The sequence below is a fragment of the Plecotus auritus genome, assembly GCF_963455305.1.
Source record: "Plecotus auritus genome assembly, chromosome: 7".
Classification (NCBI taxonomy): Eukaryota; Metazoa; Chordata; class Mammalia; order Chiroptera; family Vespertilionidae; genus Plecotus; species Plecotus auritus.
Genome location: NC_137774.1, coordinates 83191719 through 83213307, shown reverse-complemented (window position 1 = coordinate 83213307; position 21589 = coordinate 83191719). Strand labels below are relative to the sequence as shown.

Sequence of the window (21589 nt, the reverse complement as noted above, 5' to 3'; positions counted from 1 at the left end):
TCTAAAAGCAAGACACTGAGTAAGTTGATTCTTGGCAAGAATGGTTCTGCTAACCAGAAATTGGGAGCTTGCTGTAACAAACACTGCAGGTGACATACAACAGCAACGTGCCCCTTCGTCTTTGTAAACCAGATCTCAATTTTTTAAGGAATTGGGGCTCTTTCTGTTGCAAGGGAAGCTGGGTCCTTCCCATTTATATGATGAATCTTGTCAGTCTTAGCCAGGATTGGCAAACCACGGTGCTGGCTAAACCCAGACTACCGCCTGCTTTTGTGTGGCCCAGGAAAATGGCTTTTTTATGTTTTAAGTGGTTAGAACAATCAAAAGTATAATAATAGTGTTTCCTAACATTTAACATTATATGAATTTCAAATCTCTCCCCTTCATTTACGTGTTACCTGTGGCTGCTTCCACACTAAACAGCAGAGTTCAGCAGTTGCTACGGAGACTGAATGGCTACAAGGCTAAAATATTTACCATCTGGCTGCTCACAGGTAAGAATCCCTGGTCTAGTGTCCACCAGAATTACATGAAGACTGTGTTCAAACATAGATCGTGGAGAGACAAAGCAGGAAGCCTGCGGGAGGGATGCGTGGGGGTCCATAGGTTTGCCAAGATGGCAGGCAGCCCTGGAGGAGAAATTCATGTTGTCTGCAATACCCTTGGATGTTGGACCTGACAGACTCCTAGGCATGGAGCAGAGCAACAAAACAGCCCAGTTTTCAGTAAAGGACAGCAGCAGGACTCTCATCCTCTCTGAGGTGAGGGCGATGGGATAGGAGCACCCCACTGCTGTCTCCCCATTGCTGAGCGCAGAGCAGGAGCCTTGGGTTTCTCACAGCCTCAGAAAAAGATGGGTGAGCAGCAAGCGGGCTATTTGGGAAGCTGGTGTGGCTTCTCAGCTCACTGAATGAAGTCTGGAATGTGACTTGGTTGCTTTCCTGGAGAGAGGCATATTTCCAAATTGTAGGCACAGAGCGTCTAAGTGCACATGGGCCAGGTTTTCTCCGAAAGAAAAGGAAACCTGTGTTTCTGCTTTGGACCTTGGAGACAGCCTTGCTAAGATCCCTCCTGGGATCTGTCAGCTCAGCTGCCCACTGAAGGGTCTGAAGGGAGACTGGTTGGACGAGAGAGGACGGCTGACATGGTGGGAACTGGTTTATCCCTGTGTCCATACACTTCTTCCCTTCGGGAGAAGCTTTGTGGGTTTTTGTTGTGTTTTTTGTTTTCTTGGTATCTTAAGTAAGAATCATCTGTTACCAACTTCGTGCTGTAAATCCTAGAGGCCCCACACCTAAAGCTGAAGGCACACCTTTTAAGCAGCTTTACTTTTGGTGGTGGGGTAGAGAGGAATTCTTTTTCTGGGCTGCTGAATATAGTTTCTTGTTTCTTTAAGAAGCTAGATAATCAATCACCTCTGAAGTTTTGGGGACAGGGTGCCAACAGTCCCCTGTGCTGTTTGCTTGCTTTGACTCTTCTGATGACACCTGGTTTTCACCTGGGCTGCCGAGTGGACTTCCATTTTGCAAGCCCTGCACAGGAATGTGCCCGGGCGTGATCCCAGCTCGGCCTACTTAATTTCCCAGGCCCCTGTTCAAAGGCATAAGGAATCCAATTTTCAAACGTACTATTGTTTATGTTTTCATTTTAACTATTTTTTTTAAGTTTTTATTTTTAATTGGTGTAAGGATACACATAACATAACATTTACTATTTTAACCATCTTCTTAAAGGTTACAGTTCGGGATACTAGGTACAGTCACCGTGTTGGGCAGCCATCACCACCATCCATCTTCAGAGCTCCTCGCATTGGCAGAACTTGCACCTACTGAACAGTGCCTCCCCACACCGCCCAGCCCCTGGCAGCCACCATTCTGCTCTGTCTTAAGTGGAAACATACAGTATTTGTCTTTTTGTTAATGTAGAAAATGTGTTGAAGACTATCATTTTAGTTATAAATTTAATTGCTTTCATAGTAAGAAATTGACTCTGAGAATAGTGTATGTTATCTTAATATTACTAGGTTTCTGAGCGGAAACCCTTGGGCAGCTAGCTGGTCAGTAAAACAAGGTCAAATGATACAGGCCCAGCTGTGTGCAGTTCTAACCGGAGAGTATACTGTTGTTCAGGACAACAAGATTTTGAGATTATGGAGTAATGAAGATGAAAACCTGGATAAAGTATTTAAAGCTACACTGTCAGCTGAGGTCCACAGACACATTCAACACGAGGGATGGACCCTTGGTGCCATCCAGGGAAGGGGCCGTGTGTGGGTAGAGGCCTCGCTTGCAGAGCCCCAGTAGAAAACTGAAACTGTTATCCTGAGGAAGCAGTGATTGAGTGGACACGGTTTTTCATGGTACCTAGACATCCTGTTTTAATCTTTATTACTGAAAAACATGGGCATTACTTTGCTTATGTACAAATGTTTAACTCACGTGCCTTAAGCAAATACACACTCCGACTTAGACAAGAAGAAAAATCTGTTAACAGAGTTTTACTGCATCTATAGATCAGAAATTCAGCTCTTCGATGTCATTAAGCTCTGAGGGATGCATATATGAAACCTTGATATCAATATATTCGAGTGACCCAGAAAGTCATCAAAATTAGAGGGTAGTGAGATCACTGTTGCTCAAGACAGTAGTATCTGGGAAGGCTCAAAATGGTGTTGCGCTCAGCATCCTGGATCAAGATGGTATAGCGGTCCTGGGATCACCACTACCAACTTCTCAGAAATGACTCTCCATATGGAACACAACATTTCAAACACCACAGGTTTCAAAAGAATTACCATAAAGGACCAGCAGTCAACTCTGGTATTATGGGGGACATATGTTTATGCTACATGGAAAATTTCTAACTGAGATTCCAAACAAGTGTGAAGTGCCATCACTAGCAGGTGCGCTTGGAAAACACAAGCATAGGCAAGGTCCATGCACTCAGGCCGTGCCTCAGTCTGTAAACTGGGAAACCTCACAGGGGTATGGACTTGGACCCCAGAACTCAGAGCCATCAAAGAGAATTTTAAGGAGAAGAAAAACTGAAGAACCTATCCAGCCAGAGGCTCCCTGCATCCAAACAACTTTTAAAACCATAAAGAAAGATTCAGAAAAACATACTGAAGTAGAACTACTCAAAATGTTGGCTATTAAGCAGACACTTGACTTCCATATGATTATTGGGGACACAGTAATAGGACTTCTGGGAAGATGGGAAACAGAACTTATCATTTCACCCTAGAACTCTCCGATCACTTATCCGAACCCACATGCTTCCTCACAGCTTGTGCCCTGGCTCCATGGAGGTCGCCTAGAAGAGACAATGCATAGATGTTACCGCTCTGTCTATAGCAGTCTCTGACACTGCTGAAGCCGTCACCTGTAATTGCTTCAAGATGTCCTCGAGTATTGATGATGGCAGTCTTCAAGAAACAGTGGTCCAGCCCTAGCTGGTTTGGCTCAGTGGGCAGAGCATTGACCTGCGGACTGAAGGGTCCCAGGTTCAATCTGGTCAAGGGTACATGCCCAGGTTGTGGGCTCGGTCCCCAGTGTGGGGCATGCAAAAGGCATCTGATCGATGATTCTCTCTCATCATTGATGTTTCTATCTCTCTCTCCCTTCCTCTCTGAAATCAGTAAGAATATCTTTTTAAATAATTCAGTGAAAAGCCTCAGGACACAACAGAGGAGACCACCTCCTGCCCTGTAATACCAAACAGAACAGCCCCACGAACTGCAATGAGTGAGTGGCGTGTTTCTCCCACCTGATTTCTGAGACATCCCAGCACAGCATACTGGTAGCTTCTGCTTCTCCAGTATCGCAGCTCCTTTATTTGAAGTGAAGTGAAAATGCTGCAATGAATCCTGAACTACACCCTCCAACCCTGAACCAGATGATGGACTGGCTATTCCTACTTCCAGATGCTAATTTTAATCCTACCAGAAGCAAAAAGGCTACTGTTCAGACTTTACAAGTTTGTGAAACCTCAGGTATGCATTTGGTCCCGAGCTCAACAAAACTGAAGTAAGTCTTCATGAGCCACAGAAATTAAATCAAGAGAATAGTGGGGAATTATATTCAGCTGAAGTGCTGGAACTCTTCTGATATTGCCAGCTTTCTTTCATAGATGTTTTATGAAGCTCTTGTGAAAGGGGATTCTTCCCACTCATCCGGGCAAGAGATATGTTTTGTTTGTGACTGTCTTGGTGACAAGAGAAATGTGTCAGCACGTACCCAGATGATCACTTGTTGATGCTCTTCGGTTGGACTGCAGGTTCCATACCAACCTATTCTATTTTACGGATGCTGACAGACAGAGGTTCTGAAACTTTTAAAAAATACATAACTAGCTAATTTTAAGTAAACTTATTTGTGACACTTAAAATATAAAAGATAGATTGTGGGCCCTACCCCAGAGTTTCTGATTCAGTAGGTCTAGGGTGGGGCCCAAGAATTTAATTGATATTTATAACAAGTTCCCAGGTGATGCTGATGATGCTGGTCTGGGGATCACACTTTGAGAACCAAAGGTCTAAGCCACAGTGTCGGGATGGCTGAGTGATCTAAGGCGCCATGTGCTACAAATGACAAAAAGAGCAGACAGGTGGAAAGACACTGGATTCACCATTACAGAAGTAAGGCACTGAATGAACTAACCACAAGGCCACCCTCTGAAAAACAATAGCTGCCACGACTGTATAAGCCACTTCCACTTGGGTTCTCAGTGATTCGAAGCCAAGCACATCCTCTGAGGTATCGTTACTCCGCACAGCCTGACACTAGCTGGGTTCCAGCTCTACCCCTCACCACTGTGTGCACACCACCAATCCCAGACCATGAGGACTGGGGTCAGGCATAGGGGCCACACTTCCCACCATCCTTCAGGAGAGAGGGGTAGAAGAAAGCATTATCTTGAAAACCATCAAAACCATCAGGTTGAAGCCTTAATTCCATCACTCAGTAACTGTGTAATCACAACACCTGTTCACCCCATACTCCGGGATGTGACCACACCCGCATGGTTGATCCCAGCAGCCCTGTCTGTAGTTCTGGGCAAGATCATTTCCTCTCTGGACCATTATTACCCATTAGAGCTGGCATATCATGAACACTCCCCAGGTCTCAGACACTGTGCTAAACCCTTTACCTACGTGATCTCATTTAATCCTCACGACAACCCTAGCGGATGGGACCATCATTCCCCCACCTCACAGCTCAAGAAACTGAGGCCCTGGATGTTAAGTGGCTGGTCCACAATCACACAGCTTATAAGTGCAGAGTCAGGATTCCAAGTCAGATCTGACACCTCAAGAGCCCACGTGTTTGAGTTCCACACATCAGGGGCCCCAGAAACACTACTGCTTCTCAGTGTCTGACACACAGGCTCATTCCTCTCCCATCACCCACCACTCAGCCTAGAAAAGGAGGCAGAATGTTGGCTCCACTTTCAAAAGCCACCAGCTCTGGCCAGTGAGCCCGAGTGAAGCTGACATAAGCATTAAGGCAAATACTGAGAGATAAGATGTGGACAACAAGACGGTGCCCCTTGAGAACTGTGGTGGCAGCATGACTGCAGGAGCCCAGGTCTGCCCTGCATCTCATCAGCTTGGGTTCCGGGGCCCACAGCCTGGTCTTACCTGCCAATTTCCCTGCCTGGCTGAGCATCCCCCGCCGCCCCTCTGGCTTCCAGGTGTCTAATCAGCCTGCTGATTCCGCCCTGGAGAACTGGGCTGTTTGCCTTGCCCCTCTGGAGGGCAGGCGGAGGCAGTGGAACCGGCGGCAATTCCGGAGCCGTCACAACTCCTGGCTGAAACCAAACATGACAGATTTACCATTGGGCAGGCTGTTCCATTTATTATTTAACGCTCGCAATAAATATTTGCATGACCCAGCGCTGGAGGGAATGCTCTGTGATAACTCACTGCGTTTCCCTGCCAAACACCACTGCAGTCAGGCTCCAGAGCTGCAGCGGAAATATTTTCTGCTGTGCTAAGGAGCCAGGTGATGTTCCTCTGGTAGAAAACATATTCTCGCCTGTCTCTAAAGAGGGGGAAGGGAACAGGGAGACTGTAGTTCCAAGAAGTGACTAGATAAGGAGGAAGATGAAGATGATAGCTGATATCCACTTAGCGCCACGGTATGCCAGGCTCTGCACTAAGCACTTCACGTTCATTCATTCAACACATAGAGCCGCCAGACTTAGCAAATAAAATACTGGACATTCAGTTAAATTTGAAATTCAGCTACACTATGAATAATATTTAGTACAAGTGTGTCCCATACAATACTAGAAAAATTATTTGATGCTTATCTAAAATTAAAACTTAACTGAGCCCCCAGTTTTTCTCTGATATCTCTAATTGGGGTTATGCCCAACTATGACTGAATAGCAAAAGGGGGTTATTTTCTGTTGGGGTTCAGGGAAGAAGCTCTTAAGAAGGTGACACTTGAGCAGAGACATCAATAAATGGAGACTTCAGCGACTAAAGAGGAACAGAGTTCCAGGTGCCGAGAAGAGCCCATGCAAAGGCCCTGGGGCTGGGGCTGGGGGAGGGGGAGGGGAGAGGGGAAGGGGGCATTTGAGGAGTAGAGGGAAGGAGGAGAAAGGGACAGGATCCATGGTCATGATAAAGAATTTGGATGTTATTCTGAGTCAAAAGAAAGGCACTGAAAGGCTTTTCCGCTGGAAGCGCCAGATTGGGGTCTGCTGCCTGCTGCCTGAATCTCTGAATCCCGCTGAGAAACAGAGGACCTGACATTGGCAGGAAAGGAAAAAAAGAGGAACAAGGGGGAAAAAAACCTGCTTTGAAGATAGCTGAGCAGGTCTCACAGGAAACGTTCGCACAATAGCAAGCCAGCCGCCCTCAACCGAAACCTCCACATTTTCCCTGAGTTGTTCCCCCAGCCAGGCAGCCGGAGGGAGGGGGACGTCTGTGGTGACAACGCTATCAATTTCCATTTTGCTTGGGCCAAATACAGAAAAGGACATTTCAAAGACTTTTAAAAATAACTTCCAAACAACTCAAGGGTAGGGGGGAAAAAGAGAGAAAAGTTATAGTCAGCCTGCTCGAGAATAAAAATAATGACAATAGCTAATACAAATAGAAATAACTGCATTATGAAGCAGGCAAATTATGGTATTTTCATTTCATAGAGAAGGAAACTAAGATTCAGAAAAGCAGGGTCCCACAACTAGGAAAGGGCCAGGCAGGGTTTTTATTGGTTTTTGTTAGTTAGTTTGTTTATTTTTATACTCACCCCAAGGATATTTTTTTCCATTGATTTTTAGAGAGAGGGGAAGGGAGGGAGGAGAGAGAGAAACATGGATGTGAAAGGGACACATCAATTGGTTGCCTCCCATACATGCCCTGACCAGGGCCAAGGATCCAATCTACACCTGAGGTACATGCCCTTGACTGGGAATCGAACCTGAGACCCTTCGGTCCTTGGGCCGATGCTCTAACCACTGGGCAAAACCAGCCAGGGCCAGGCAGGATTTAAAGGTATGCTTGTCTGGCACCAAATCCTGGGCTCCCCAAAGTTCTCTGGGAACTTGCTATGGATTGAATTGTGTCAGCCCTCCCCCTCCTCAAATTCATATGCTGAAACCCTAACCTCAGTGTGACTGTTTCCAGAGAAAGGTCGTTAAGGAGATCATTAAGGTTAAATGTGGTCGTAAAGGTGGGGCCCTCCTCCCTCCCTGTCCCTCTCTCCCAACCCTGAGGACACAGCGAGAAGGCAGCCCTCTGCTAGCCAGGAAGCAAGCCCTTCCTGAAACCTGACCACGCTGGTGCCCTGATCTCAGACTCCCAGCCCCCAGAGTGGGCGCCATCAGTGCTGTCTGTGGTATTTTGTTATGGCGGCCAGGCAGACTAAGAAAATGATGTGAAACCAACCACAGCCCAGCTCCCAGCCGGCCCATCCTGTCAGCCCAGCTATGGAAAGCAAGATCCCTTTCCCCACCTCCTCTTCAGCCTTCCTTCTCAGATGACACCTTTAGGGGCTTCCCACCTTCCCTTCCGCCCTTCTTCCCCACAGGACTCACGTGCCTTGGTAGATGCCAAGCAGTAAGTCCTGGCAGCACAAGGACTGCTCTGGAGAGGAGCCCAGTGGCAGAGTGGAAGGAGCATGGCCTTGCTATTAGAAACCCGAGGTCCAATCCCAGCTCTATCACCAACTGATTGGGTGGCCATGAGCAAAGACCTGAACCTCAGTTTCCCTTTCTGAGGAACTGGGATAATACAATGCACCCCACTAGGATCATTGTGGAATTAAATAAGATGCTAGATTTTTTTTTTTAAGTCAATACAATGCCTGGCACAAAGTCAGCACCTGATAAGTAGTAGCTGTTAGTAATAATTACAACAATAACATTCAAATCGTGGGACTGCATCCGTTCATTCAACAAATGTTTACTGTACACCTATTATGTGCTAGACACTTGGGGATACAACAGTACACCAGACACACACGATTCCACATGCATGAAACTTCCAGTGGAAGTTACAGTGTAATGAAAGAAATATATAAAAAAAAAATCATATAAAAAGTATTAAAAGTGTTGAAGAGTGCTATAAAGGAAGGTTTCTGTAAGAGATTCGTCTACTTCAGCATCAGAGAAGGCCTCCAAGGATACCTCAGCTGAGACCTGGGGTGTGAAGGAGCCAGCCAAGCAAAGGCCAGGAGGCATGAGCCTTCCCAGCACAGAGAGCAGCCTGGGGAAAGGGAGAGAGACTGGAGAGAACTGGGGTGAAGGGAGGCCAGTTCGTCTGGAGCAGTGGTCGGCAAACTGCGGCTCTGTTGACTGATGAGTTTGCCGACCACTGGTCTGGAGGAAGCAAGGCAGGGAGACGCAGTTAGAGAAGTCAGCCAGGAACAAAGCATACAAGGTCTGACAATCCATTTCTAGGTTATTCTGAAATCAAAGAGAAGCAGGCACTCACACAGAGAACACAGCACATTAGCTGGTGCTGAACAAGAGTGCAAAAGCTGTGAGCTCCCTTCCCCAGCCTGAAACAGCCAAAATACGTAAAAATGGCCCCTCTGTTTTGACTTTTGGGGTTTGGTTTTAAACCATGGACTGGAAGGGTAAGGTGAGGTGAGAGAGAGGATGTGAGGGAACATGTTCAAAATCAAACAAGACAGAAACCCCTGGATGGAGGTTTTCTCTCCCGATCTCTGCAGGAATGGTCATATCAGTGGACCTGCAGGAGACAGAAGAGAAGTCAGCAGAGCCTGGGATTCCTTCTGCAACCAAGACCCAGATGCCAGGCAGGTAGTGAAGCTACCCCTTCCTCACATCCCTCCATCCCCCCATGCAGCTTGTCTGAGGACAGAGTCTGCCAACCTCCTCCTGACACCAGACTGACCCGTCACAGCCACTCTAGGCTGAAGCCATCAGCCTGGGCCAGGAAAGCAAAATACATTGTTGTTGGCAAAAGCTGGGGGGGGAGGGGGGGGGCGGGCGGGGAGAGAGGTGAATCTGGCAAGTGGTGAGGACAGAGCCACAGTCTAAGTCTTAAGTCTATGGCGATTCATCCAGCATGCAATTGGGCCCTTCTTGGACTTTTAAAATCCGTTACATTGTATTTATGCATCCACTCCCCAGACAGCATATACAGTAGACTCCAAGAAATATGTAATACAAAATTATAAAATATAAATTAAAAACTGGGACTAGAGGAAAATAATTTAGAATAGGAAGTAAAGGCAGGAATAGAGCAGGGTGGGAAGTGGGATAAAGATACATAGGCCAGAAGGTCAGTTACTAAACTGGATCTGAAAATGTGGCTCTGAGTTCCCTGTTGGCCAAGTGAAAAGGAGCAGGAGAAGCTGCACGCGTGGTCCACGAGGAGAAAGATACTCAGCCGTGCCCTGTCATGTGGCCTCGGGTAAGTGATTAACTTCTGCTCGGACTCACTTTCCTCAACGCCAAAAAGGGATGAGAAACTATTGAATCTTTATGACTCCCTCTTTAACTAATTTAAAAAAAAAAAAAAACAAGCTGTAATAAAATCAAGAATGGCGTATCTTTCAGCTTAGACCCCAAAATAAGAATCCCAAACCCCAATGTCTATAAGACCAATCATAACAAAAATGAGAGGCACAGTCTGGGCATAACCCAGTCAGGAGGGGCAGCGGCTGTGGAAACTGCAGAACCTGTGCTCTGTCTACAGGGGGCGCTGCTTCTCACCTCCAGCTGATTCTTGCCCTACAGCAGTGGTTCCCAACAAAGGGCACCCACCCCACACTGGGGCAATTTGATTTTTAAGGGGGACAATTCGAGAATGAGTTATTAACAGTGAATTTTTATATTTCTTATGGTTCTGGGGGCCTCATATACAGTATATAAATACATATTGTGACATACTTATGCATTTCAGTTCTCTATTATATGTTTTGAAACTTTATTTGCTATTTTTTCATTTCACTTCATATTATTATTATTATTTTAACAATTTCTTAGTGATTTTTTCCTCAGTACTTCAACTGTCCTTTCGTTCTTTTATTTTTCTCTTTCATGGATGCCATGTTCTTTGGAAGCTTGTTTAGACCAAGTTAATGGCCTTTTAGGCTTCCTCCATGTGAATAGGAGTTCACTTTTTGAATAAGAATTACATGTCACAGGGGGGAGATTGGGATTTTAGAGATGCTTAGATGGGGCATGGCCAAGAAAAGGTTGGGAACCACTGCCCTAGCGAGCATGTCAAACTCACCGCCAGCCACAAGTTTGACATGCTTGCAGAACGTGGGCCCATGTTCTGATTTTTAAGAGGAGCTCAAAATCAGAGCTTTTAATATAAACTCTTCTTTTAAATGTTTACTTTTAATTCAGATTTACTTCAAATAACGTGCACGTCAAATAATAGCCTCAACTGAAGGCCAATTTCCAGAAAGAAACAGCAAACACCTTTTCCGACCTATACATGAATTTTTCTACAGGTTAAATTGCAATCCCCAGGCCCTATGTTCACCCAGCTAAGCATCTCAGAAAAGTATATCCCAGCAAAGGTATGATTCTTTCTCAATTGAAAACCACAGACATGGTTCAGTTCCTCTGTATTTTAAGGGACAGTGAAGGACACACCAGTGTAATAGAGAAGTCTTCACCAAGTAGCCAGATGGGCCTGGCTGTCTACGCCATCAGAATGTTGAATTGCTCCCAGAAAGTTCTCAAGGTTAGGTAGTGTGTGCGGAAATCAGCCCTTTCGGCATCACCTTCAAGGCGCACTGCTGGATTTATTTCTACTAGGAACAGAAAGCACCCATCCCTCTCCAAGTCATTATTCCTTTGTGCAGCCCCCCGGATGAGCTTCACAGAGCCCTGCCACTCCGTTCACTGCCAGTTCAGTACAGCAAGCACTTCCCAAATGCCCACTGGATGCAGGTAGTGCGCTAAGACAGGTAATCAAGATAATAAGCAGCTCTAACACCTTGTAGGAGCTCAACAAATGAAACCACTGCTCGTACAGAAACCAACTGGAAAATAGAACCTGGTTTTCTTTTTTTCTAATGTTTTTGTTTTTCAATTACAGTTGACATTCAATTTTATATTAGTTTCAAGTATAGAGCAAAGTTTCAGGTGTACATGTATATAACTTGGGAAGTGATCTCCCCGATAAGTCCAGTACCTACATGACACCATACATAGTTATTGGCAGTTAAAAAAAAGGGGGGGAGGGTGGACAGCCCTGGTGCAACGAAGTGTCACAAGTTCAATTCCCAGTCAGAGCAAATACCTGGGTTACAGGTTTGATCCCGCCCCAGTCGGGGCAAGTGCAGAAGGCAACCAATCAGTGTCTCTCTCACATCTACGTTTCTCTCTCTCTCTCTCTCTCCTCCCCTCCCTTCCACACTCTCTCTCTAAAACAACAACAACAAAACCACCTAATTTTCTGAACTTCTCTCTTCCACCATCTTTTCAACAAGAACCTCACCACCTAAACAAAGCATTCCTGAAAATGAGGATCCCTCAGACTCACGCTGAGTCCTTCTCATCCATCAGCCAGGGACTGCACTCCACTTCCCCCTCCAAAGAAGCACACGTACCTGTCCTGGACCTTGATGTATGCCGCTGCCATTCCTGACTGTCAGTCTGGATGCAGGACACGGCCTTCCTGGCCCAGCCCTGCCTCTGGATTCAGGTGATGACTACAGCTTGGCAGTCCCCACTCTTCCTGGGTCCAGAGTATGCACTCAGAGTCCGCAGCCCTGGAATTTTCTTTTCCTTTTAAGCTTCAAATTGTATCAACTGTTTAATACAGCTGGCACCTGTTTTCCTTTGGAGGTGGTAACTGCCAGGTCTCTTTCCACTGCAAAGCAACAGAAAATGAACTGGAACCAGTTAAGCAACCAGTGCATTGACTGGTCCACATATATGAGGAGGCCAGGGGTCCAGATACAGTAGGATTCAGAAGCCCAGACAATACGGTGGCATTAACCTCTCCATCTCTTGACTCTGCGCTCCTCCATGGTGGTGCCCTGTGGTGGCTTTTGGTGACTCCAGTTGTTAAGAGCTAAGTAGAGACCGCCAGCCAGAATAAAAAGCAGTAAGGACTTCAGTTCTATGGAGCAGTCCGAGTGAAGACTCCAGTTCAATCTTCAACCCCCTTTTCGCTTCACTCGGCCAGCTTGGCCCTGCAGGAGGCTGTTTCTTACCCTCAGGTTCCAGCTCATTGGAGGTCACGGAGAGGACGCAACGGGGCAGACACGTAAACCGGGCAATGGGAGGCTCCTCACTCCACCCCTGCCCTTGGAAGGCACGTTCCTGCCACTCTTCCTGCACTAGGAGCCTGTTCAAGGGCACAGTCCTGAGAGAGCAAGGTGTCATGAGACCTTCTAACGTGCACGTGACTGAACGCCTTGAAGGCCGCCTGTATAAACGTCGGCGCTGCGCCCAAGACGAGCCTTGCAGGTAACAAGCCTTGCTTGTAAAAGCCGCCACCTACCATTCTGCAGCAGCCTATCTTTTCCAGCTCTCTTTGCCCTCCGGGTATGGGGCCAATTTCAAATTTCATCCGGAAACTGCAAGCTTGAGAAGCCGAGCACCCAGCTCCACCTCCTCAACCTGCGAAGCCATCCCATCTCCTTCCCATAGCTGAGGCAGAAGCCCCGCCTCTTCCCGTTTCCCAGGTTCTACCACCGAGTGGCCTTTCTGTCCAAAGGAACGCTGTCAGCACTCGGGTCATTGGTAGAGCGTATTTGATTGTCAGGCCCTGCACCCAATGACTGATCAAGTTGATGCTGGCATCCAATTCTGAACGGCCCTTTCATCTCCCAAGTCTCAGTGATTTTTTTTTTTAATATATTTTATTGATTTTTTACAGAGAGGAAGGGAGAGGGATAGAGAGTTAGAAACATCGATGAGAGAGAAACATCGATCAGCTGCCTCCTGCACACCCCCTACTGGGGATGTGCCCGCAACCAAAGTACATGCCCTTGACCGGAATCGAACCTGGGACCCTTTAGTCCGCAGGCCGACGCTCTATCCACTGAGCCAAACCGGTCAGGGCGTCTCAGTGATTTTTGTTGTGAATGATAGAAGCCTAACTGATTAGAAGAATACTGAAGAATTTGTAGTTATTACTATTATTATTAGATATAATAATGATAGTTTTAGTAGTAGTATATTATTCTGTGATTATTATTGGATATAAGATATTATAGTTATTATTAGATATAATAATATTATTATATTTGTTACCAGGGCTGAGAGTTGGGGAAAATGAGAAGATGTTGGTCAAAGGGTACAAATTTCTAGTTATAAGATGAATTTGTTCAGAGGACCTAATGTACAGCATGATGATTATAGTTAATAATACTATATTATATTCTTGAAAGTTGCTAAGAGTAGATCTTAAATGTTCTCACCACAAAATAGAAATGATAAGTATGTGATGTGACAGAAGTGGTTGTAATCAATTTGCAATATATAAGTGTATCAAATAAACAAGTTATACACCTTAAACTTAGTGTTATATGTCAGTTATACCTAAATAAAGCTGGGAAAAATAATTTTATATCGTAGTAGTCATAGTAGTAGATAATTAATAACATTGGTGCCATTATCATTATTATTATTATTATTATTATTATTAAGATGGGGGAGAGGAGGAAGGAGAAGAGACACTTCTGAAACATTTACTATCTCTCAGGCACTATTTCAAGCACTTTGCATGTATCTCTTTTATTCCTCATAACCACCCTCATTTATCCCATTTTACAAAAGACAAAAAAACTGCTGTCACACGCATAGGCCGTGAGCTGGGATTTAGACCTAGCTGGTCTGGCTCCAGAAGGCTACACTCATCACTGTTAAACTATAATCAAAGAAAGAGTAACCAGAAGAGCAGAAGTGTTCAGGTATAACTGAAACCAAGCACTTGAATTCATCACTCGCCATCTCTGCCTCTGTCAGCTTTTCCCTTCTCACAGCAGAGGAGCTTCCCTCCTGTGGCAGGAGATGAGGCTCCCTTCAGCCCGCAGCCTCGCCGCCTCCAGCATTCAGAAGGACTGACTGACACTTTCTCTGCTTTCAAGTTCAAAAATCCCAGAAGAGGGCTCTGATTGGCCCAACTTAGGTCATGTGTCAACCTCTGGACCAATCATGTGTGGCCAGGGGGCCACAGTACTGTAGTTTCAGGGCTTTGGTTTCCAGTCAATCAATATAGCAGGTGAAGGCAGGACCCCACTAGGGGATCAAAGTGGCTGGGATGAGAAAGGGAGTAAAAGCCATTGTCACGAGAAAGGAGGCATGCTGGGGACACCAGCATTGACTTCATCCTGAGAGCAAGGGAAGTTTGCCAGAAAGCCTCACTGTGAGGAAGCTAGTTGGCGGAGGACTGAGGCCCCCTTGCAGCTGGGGCCTTCTGACATCTGGTCCAGATGCCAAACATCATTCATTCAAAAGTGCACATGGAGCTTTAATGAGGGACTAAAGAGAACAGTCCTCTGGGACTCCCACGAAGAGGCATTAGCATTCATTATCATCCTGCTCTGCCTGCCTGCATGAAATATGAAGGGGTCTTTGAAGACGCAGTGAGAGTATTTAGCAAATGCTCCAGAACAGCTCTTCTGAAAATAGCCCAAGCTCAGGACTCTGTAATCTGTTAAGTCTCACAGTTGCAGTTTTGGCAGGAGGTGGGCTAAATTGACAACTGACATTCATTTTCACATCCTCCTATTTGTCAGTTCCACTGTCTTCTTCTTCCTCCACCCCAATCCTGATTTACATCTCAGGACCCTGGGTGGTGGGGCAAGAAAGCAGGCTCTCCAACATGTCAAAACTGTGTTTGAATCTTGGAAGTGCTGCTTACCCGCTGGGTGACCTAAGGAAAGCTATTTGACCTGCCTGAACCTCAGTTTCCCTACCTGATAAGTGGAGACATGACTACCTTCCTTATAAGGTAGTTAAGAGGATTATAAATAATCAGAGGCCCAGTACACAAAATTCGTGTGGGGGGGAGGGGTGCCCCTCAGCCCAGCCTGCACCCTCTCCAATCTGGGACCCCTTGAGGGATGTCCGACTGCCCGTTTAGGCCCGATCCCACTGGTGGGCTCGGGCCTAAACAGGCAGTCAGACATCCCTCTCACAATCCATGACTGCTGGCTCCCAACCACTCACCTGCCTGCCTGCCTGATTGCCCCTAACCGCTTCTGCCTGCCAGCCTGATCACCCCCTAACCACTCTGCTGCCAGCCTGATCGATGCCTAACTGCTCCCCTGCCGGCCCGATTGCCCCCAACTGCCTTCCCCTGCTGGCCCAGTCACCCCTAACTGCCCTCCCTTGCCAGTCTGGTTGCCCGTAACTGCCCTCCCTTCCTGGCCTGGTAGCCCCCAACTTCCCTCCCCTGCAGGCCTAGCCGCCCCCAACTGCCCTCCCCTGCAGGTCTGGTCCCTCCCAACTGCCCTCCCCTGCAGGCCTGATTGCCCCCAACTGCCCTCCCCTGCAGGCCTGGTCCCCCACAACTGTCCTCCCCTGCAGGCCTGGTTGCCCCCAACTGCCCTCCCCTGCTGGCCATCTTGTGGCAGCCATCTTGTGTCCACATGGGGGTGGCCATCTTGTGTGTCAGAGTGATGGTCAATTTGCATATTACCTCTTTATTGTATAGGATGGGGGGAGAGTCCTGTATTAGTTAGGATACAATAACTGTGCTGCAGTGTCGAATAAAACTCCAAATATCAGGAGCTAAGTGCCACAAAGGTTTTTTTCTCACTCATTCCACGTTTCCTGCTACACGAGAGGATCTCTTCCACGGTAGGACAAAATAAGGCCAACTCACCAAGAGATGCTAACATCAGCAAAGGTGATAGATGGAGAGATGTGTAAAGCATCTTAGGGTCACTGAGTCCCTAGTCCCGGGTCCATGCAGCGACTCTTCCTTCCCATAAGCCACTAAGTTCCAGTTTTGCTTCAGTGTGTTTGAGGTGGGCTTTGATCACTTTTAACTGAAGGGGACGCAACCTATCGGATTAGCCAGAGGGCTGCTGATGGATCACTTGCTGAGTGCTTAGTATGTACCAGGCACTGTCGATCATGTGTCCTGAGCATGTCCCAGGCACTGTTCTAGGCACTTCAAATACACCCATTTCTGCTTAGGGTCAGCTTCACTTCCACTGTGCTTAGTTAACCTGCCTGTGAGTCAATGATTGATACCCCATTTCTAAATTAGGAGACTGAGGCCCGGAGAGGTTGGGTTCCCCAGAAGTAGACATGAGGCAAGAATTCAAGTACAAGTAGTTGATTTGGGAGGCACAGAAACTACCTGTAGAAAAGTGGGGATGTGGGACAGGGAAGAGAAAGCAGCCATTGAAGACTGTGTTCTCCAGATAGCTCCGGCTATGGGCCGCTGGAGTGTTCCTGAGGGGAAACTGCGTGTCAGCCTCATGCCAGCCAAGGGGCCAGGGGGGAGCCAGAGCACTTACATACCTGCCAGTCATTGGCAGAGGGGTGCCCTCAGGAGCATTAATTCCCAGACGCTTCCAGCCTGTCCTCTGCAAGGACAGAGTAGCACTGCACAACGTTGATGAAATCCTTCAGACAAGGAACGGAAGATATACCAGCAGCTGGAATTTGGCCAACACTTATTGATACTGTTAGGCTAAAGCAGTGGTGTGGTTGAAATGTTTAACAACTGGCTTTCCAGATTGGGAAAAAAAGAAGGGAGGGAGGGAGGGAGGAGGGAGGGAGAGAGGGAGAGAGGGAGGGAGGGAGGGAGACCTTGATTTGTAATGTTTGCTGATTCCATGGTGCAAATACTGCCACTATGAACAATATCAAGCTATCAACATAATGTCAACTGGCTTGCAAATTTCCTGAAAATTTTTGCAAAATTCTGAAAATAACAACTGGTTCTTGCAAGCTGGTACTAGCTGATTCCAGCACACCACTAAGCCAGAGATATGTGGGCAGGGCAGCAAAAGGGTCTACCCCAATTATGGACAGGACACTTCAGGTAGTTCAATGTGGTAGGTACGGCCCATGCATCCTACCATGGTGGGTATTATTCATCCTTACTCTCTCTCAGCCCAGGGGCGGTGCAAAGACTGTGGTGATAAACAGGCACTGGGGAAGAGAAAGGAAGCTGGTGCTACTATTGAGAGGGAGCTTCAACATCATCCATTCTGACCCCACATTGAATGCTGGGCTCCTCCTGATAGCATCCCTGCCCAGTGATCATCCAGCCTCTACTTGCACAGCTCCGTGACCAGGGAGCTCACCACTTCTCCAACAGCAGATCAGCCTCTGAAGAGTCCCACATCATCTGGCCCTGATGGGATTCAAACAGCCTGCTAAGGAGAAGTCATTTCACTGCGTCCAAGGCAATGGATGGACTCGATGCCGGAGGAAGGCACTTGAAGAATGAGCAAGCCGCTGGATCAGACACTTGGAGCAGATGAAGTGCCTGGTCCCAGACCAACTTAAGCACTGGCTCCTTTTGTCAAAGCCACCCACCAAAAGGGAGACTATTCCATGATAGATGCTGGGCTGGGTCAGACCAATGAAGCATCGCATGCAGGGTTCTGTCTCCATCAGGGCTCCGTGACTTCCCCCAGGCTGTAAGATTAAGACAGAGCCCAAACTTCTCTGTGCATGAGAATCACTGGGAAGCTTCCTGGGTCCCACCTCCAGAGATACTCCCTCAGGGTGGGGCCTGAGAGTCTGCATTTCTCAGGTGGTGCTGATGCTAGCAGCCTGATGGGTGTACAAATTGTGCAACTGCACAGCGCCCTGGGCTCAAAAAAACCCCAGGCTTGCTTTAATACTCTGCTGTTATCATCTCTAAGTTCTTAACAATTTTTTAGCAAGGGACCCTGCATTTCCATTTTGCACTGAGCCCCACAAATTATACTGCCATCCTGGTTGCTGGTCCTCAAACCAAACTTAAGCAACATTGAATTAAGGAAAGATCACAAACAGACTAGCTTCTCCTAAGTGGAAATGTGAATGTAGTTCGAACAGTTCAGTTTTCATTTACTGAGCACCTACTGTGTGCCGGGCACCAGAGGAGGTCCTGGGGAGGGACGAAGTACAATGGTCACAGAGCTTACAAGGGCTGCCATGGGAGTTCACAGTGAATGGAGGCTCTTACACTTCATTCATTCAGCTCATAGGTGCCTGGCAGCATGTTGGGGGGCGGGGGGGCATATATGTCATGTTTAACTGAAGACCAGGCTCCGCTATGGACCAGCTCCAACCCTTCTGAGGGAGAAAGACTCCCCCACCCCCACAGAAAACTGGGAAGTAACGCTGAACCAAGTCAACAATTTAAAAAAAGACACCTAATGGATCAAAACAGAAATGTTCAGAGGTCACACAAAACATCCTTTAGAAGTACAAATTAGCAAAATGGAGCTGTAAGCTGTGAAGGTGTGAAAAAAGCAACAGGAGACCCTTTAGTACCCAAAGCCGCTAGGAATTTTGTGAACCAGCCCCCAGCAACCCCAGGGAAGGGACTCTCTACTGACCCTGCTTTATGGTTGAGGAAATTGAGATTCAGAGCTACATGCCCAAGCTTACACCACCAGTAAGTGGAGGGGCTCAGGCTGCCTGGCCCCAAAATGCACACTCATAACTCTTAATCTACACAGTGTAACACCCAAAGTTGTCTCAAGAAAGAAGGGGAGACTTGGAGAGGCCCCTTGCTAGGAGCATTCCTGCAGACGCTCTGCACACACACACCCCACTTGGCAGGCATCCTGGAGAGAACTCAGAGCATCAGATGCAGGTTGGGCTGAGTTAGAGTCCTCCTCGGAGCCGGGAGGTGGTGTAGGATCATGACTGTGATGGGGGTCACCAGGGCCAGATAGACTAAGGTCAAATCCTGACCTTGTCACCTCTTAGCTGTGTGGCTTGGATAAGTTACTTGGTCTCCAGGGTTGGAGTGACCACATTCCAAGCACCTGACCAGCAGGCTCCACTTGGATCGAGCCCCCAGAAGTCTGTAGAGTGAAGACATTCAGTACCACTCCAAGAGTCATCTTTGAAAGACAGAAGCGTTCCCCGGGTGGAGCAGTTCATGTCGATTCAACTGCTGAAGCACATCCCACATCCATCTGCTTCTCTGGATTTCCAGTCCAAGCCACCATCCTGCCTCCTTTGGATTAATCTGGGCTCTTACTCCCTACAGCAGATATCAGCAATGATGGCCCTCAGGCCAAATCCAGCCAGCCACCTGTTTTTTTGTGTGTTGTTTTTTGTTTTTTTTTTTGTCAATAAAGTTTTATTGGAACAAAGCCATGTCCATTCACGTATGTACCATCTAAGGCTGTTTCCCCACCACAATGGCAGAGCTGAGTAGTCACCACCGAGACTATACGTGGTGCATGATGCCTTAAGTATTTGCTATCTGGCCTTTTGGGAGTTTTCCAATCTCTGCTCTGCAGTCCTTTCTCCCTATGGCATCCACAGCCATCTTTCTGAAACGAAAATCAGATCATTTTCCTCCCCTGCTTAAAGCCCTCCAGTGTCTTCCAGGGGACACTAGGAAACATCACAATTCTGTATCCCATTTAAGTCCTATGTGACCTCACCCCTGTGTATTTCACTGGTCTTCTCTCCTACCACCACCACCTCTCCCTCTGTGCTCCCACCAAACCGTCCTGTTGTTACTTCTTCTTGATCCTTGACCCCACTCTCCATTCTTATTCCTTCCCTGGGGCCTCTGCCTGTGCATCCCCTCAGTTTCCAATACTCTCCCCTCAGCTTTTCAGATAGCTGGTTCCTCCTTATCACAGAGGGTCTCCGTTTCCATGACACCTTCTCAGAATGGCCTGCCCGGAATACCCCCAACCTAGACCCACCTTCTTGGCACTTATCACTAACAAAAATGATCCCATGTATCTGTGTTTACTTGACCAATGTATGTCTTCCTGCCAGAATATAAAGTTCTGTGAGAGCCAGGACTTGGTCTTTTTCTGACTCACTATATACCAGGGCCTAGACCACTCTCTAAATTTTTGTCGAATGAATAAATGATTTTGGCCCTAGCCAGCTTGGCTCAGTGGATAGAGCGTCAGCCTGCGGACTGAAGAGTCCTAGGTTCGATTCCAGTCAAGAGCATGTACCTTGGTTGCGGGGTATATCCCCAGTAGGAGGTGTGCAGGAGGCAGCTGATCCATGTTTCTCTCTCATTGATGTTTCTAACTCTCTATACCTCTCCCTTCCTCTCTGTCAAAAATCAATAAAATATATTTTAAAAAATGATCCCATGCATCCTGTGTTTACTTGACTAACATATGTCTTCCTGCCAGAATATAAAGTTCCGTGAGAGCCAGGACTCGGTCTTTTTCTGACTCACTATATACCAGGGCCTAGACCACTACATAACAGAAACTCTCTAAATGTTTGTTGAGTGAATAAATGATTTTGTCAGCTCCAAAGCCAAAAGAAAAGACTAAAATTACAGTAGGTATGACTTGGACCAGATACACACACACACAAATACTCCCCTCCCCGAAGAGTTGAGACCTGAAAAGGGTTATCATAATAAACTAAGGAACCACTTTCCAACAGCTGAATTGGAACAAATAGCGCCCAATGCTGGTCACATTGTACCACTGTAGGCAGCTACAAACCCTTGGAAAGCAGTAAGGTAGTATGTGTCAAAAGCTGTAAAAATGTCCCTGCGTTAGACTTGGTATTCCCACTCATGAGAAGTTAAAGGAATAATTCAACAGGATCAAAGGTTTTTGGCATAAAGCCATTTACTGTTTTATTATCTGAAAAAAAAAATTGAAACAAGGTAAGTGTCCGACAACTGGTGTAGACAGCCTATAGCCATGACCATTATGAAAACTCAGTGGAACCACACAGAATAAAGATTGTGATAAATGAATGAAATCTAATAAAAATGAGAATACATATTATGGCTCCAAGTAGGAAAACTACTTATGAACAAGGACTAGAAGAGAGCAACAAATAATGGAAATACCTATTACATGTGGTGGAGACTGCTAGCTGCCCATCAGATGTGATCCTTCCTTCCTCCTGGACACACAGCTAACCAGACTGCCCAGTAGTCCTTACACCTGGGGAGGGCCACATGCCTGAATCCAAGTCAGTGGAATGGGAATGGAAGCGATGTGCC

General features: G+C 46.9%; 1 pseudogene across 1 annotated transcript; it reads left to right on the top strand.

Annotated features, from left to right (window-relative positions):
- The first annotated feature begins 692 nt into the window (after positions 1-692).
- On the top strand, positions 693-3451 carry LOC308254472 (nucleolar protein 11-like; annotated as a pseudogene). Its single transcript has 3 exons — positions 693-761; positions 2024-3192; positions 3398-3451. The product of its transcript is annotated as a nucleolar protein 11-like (transcript).
- The last annotated feature ends 18138 nt before the right edge of the window (positions 3452-21589 follow it).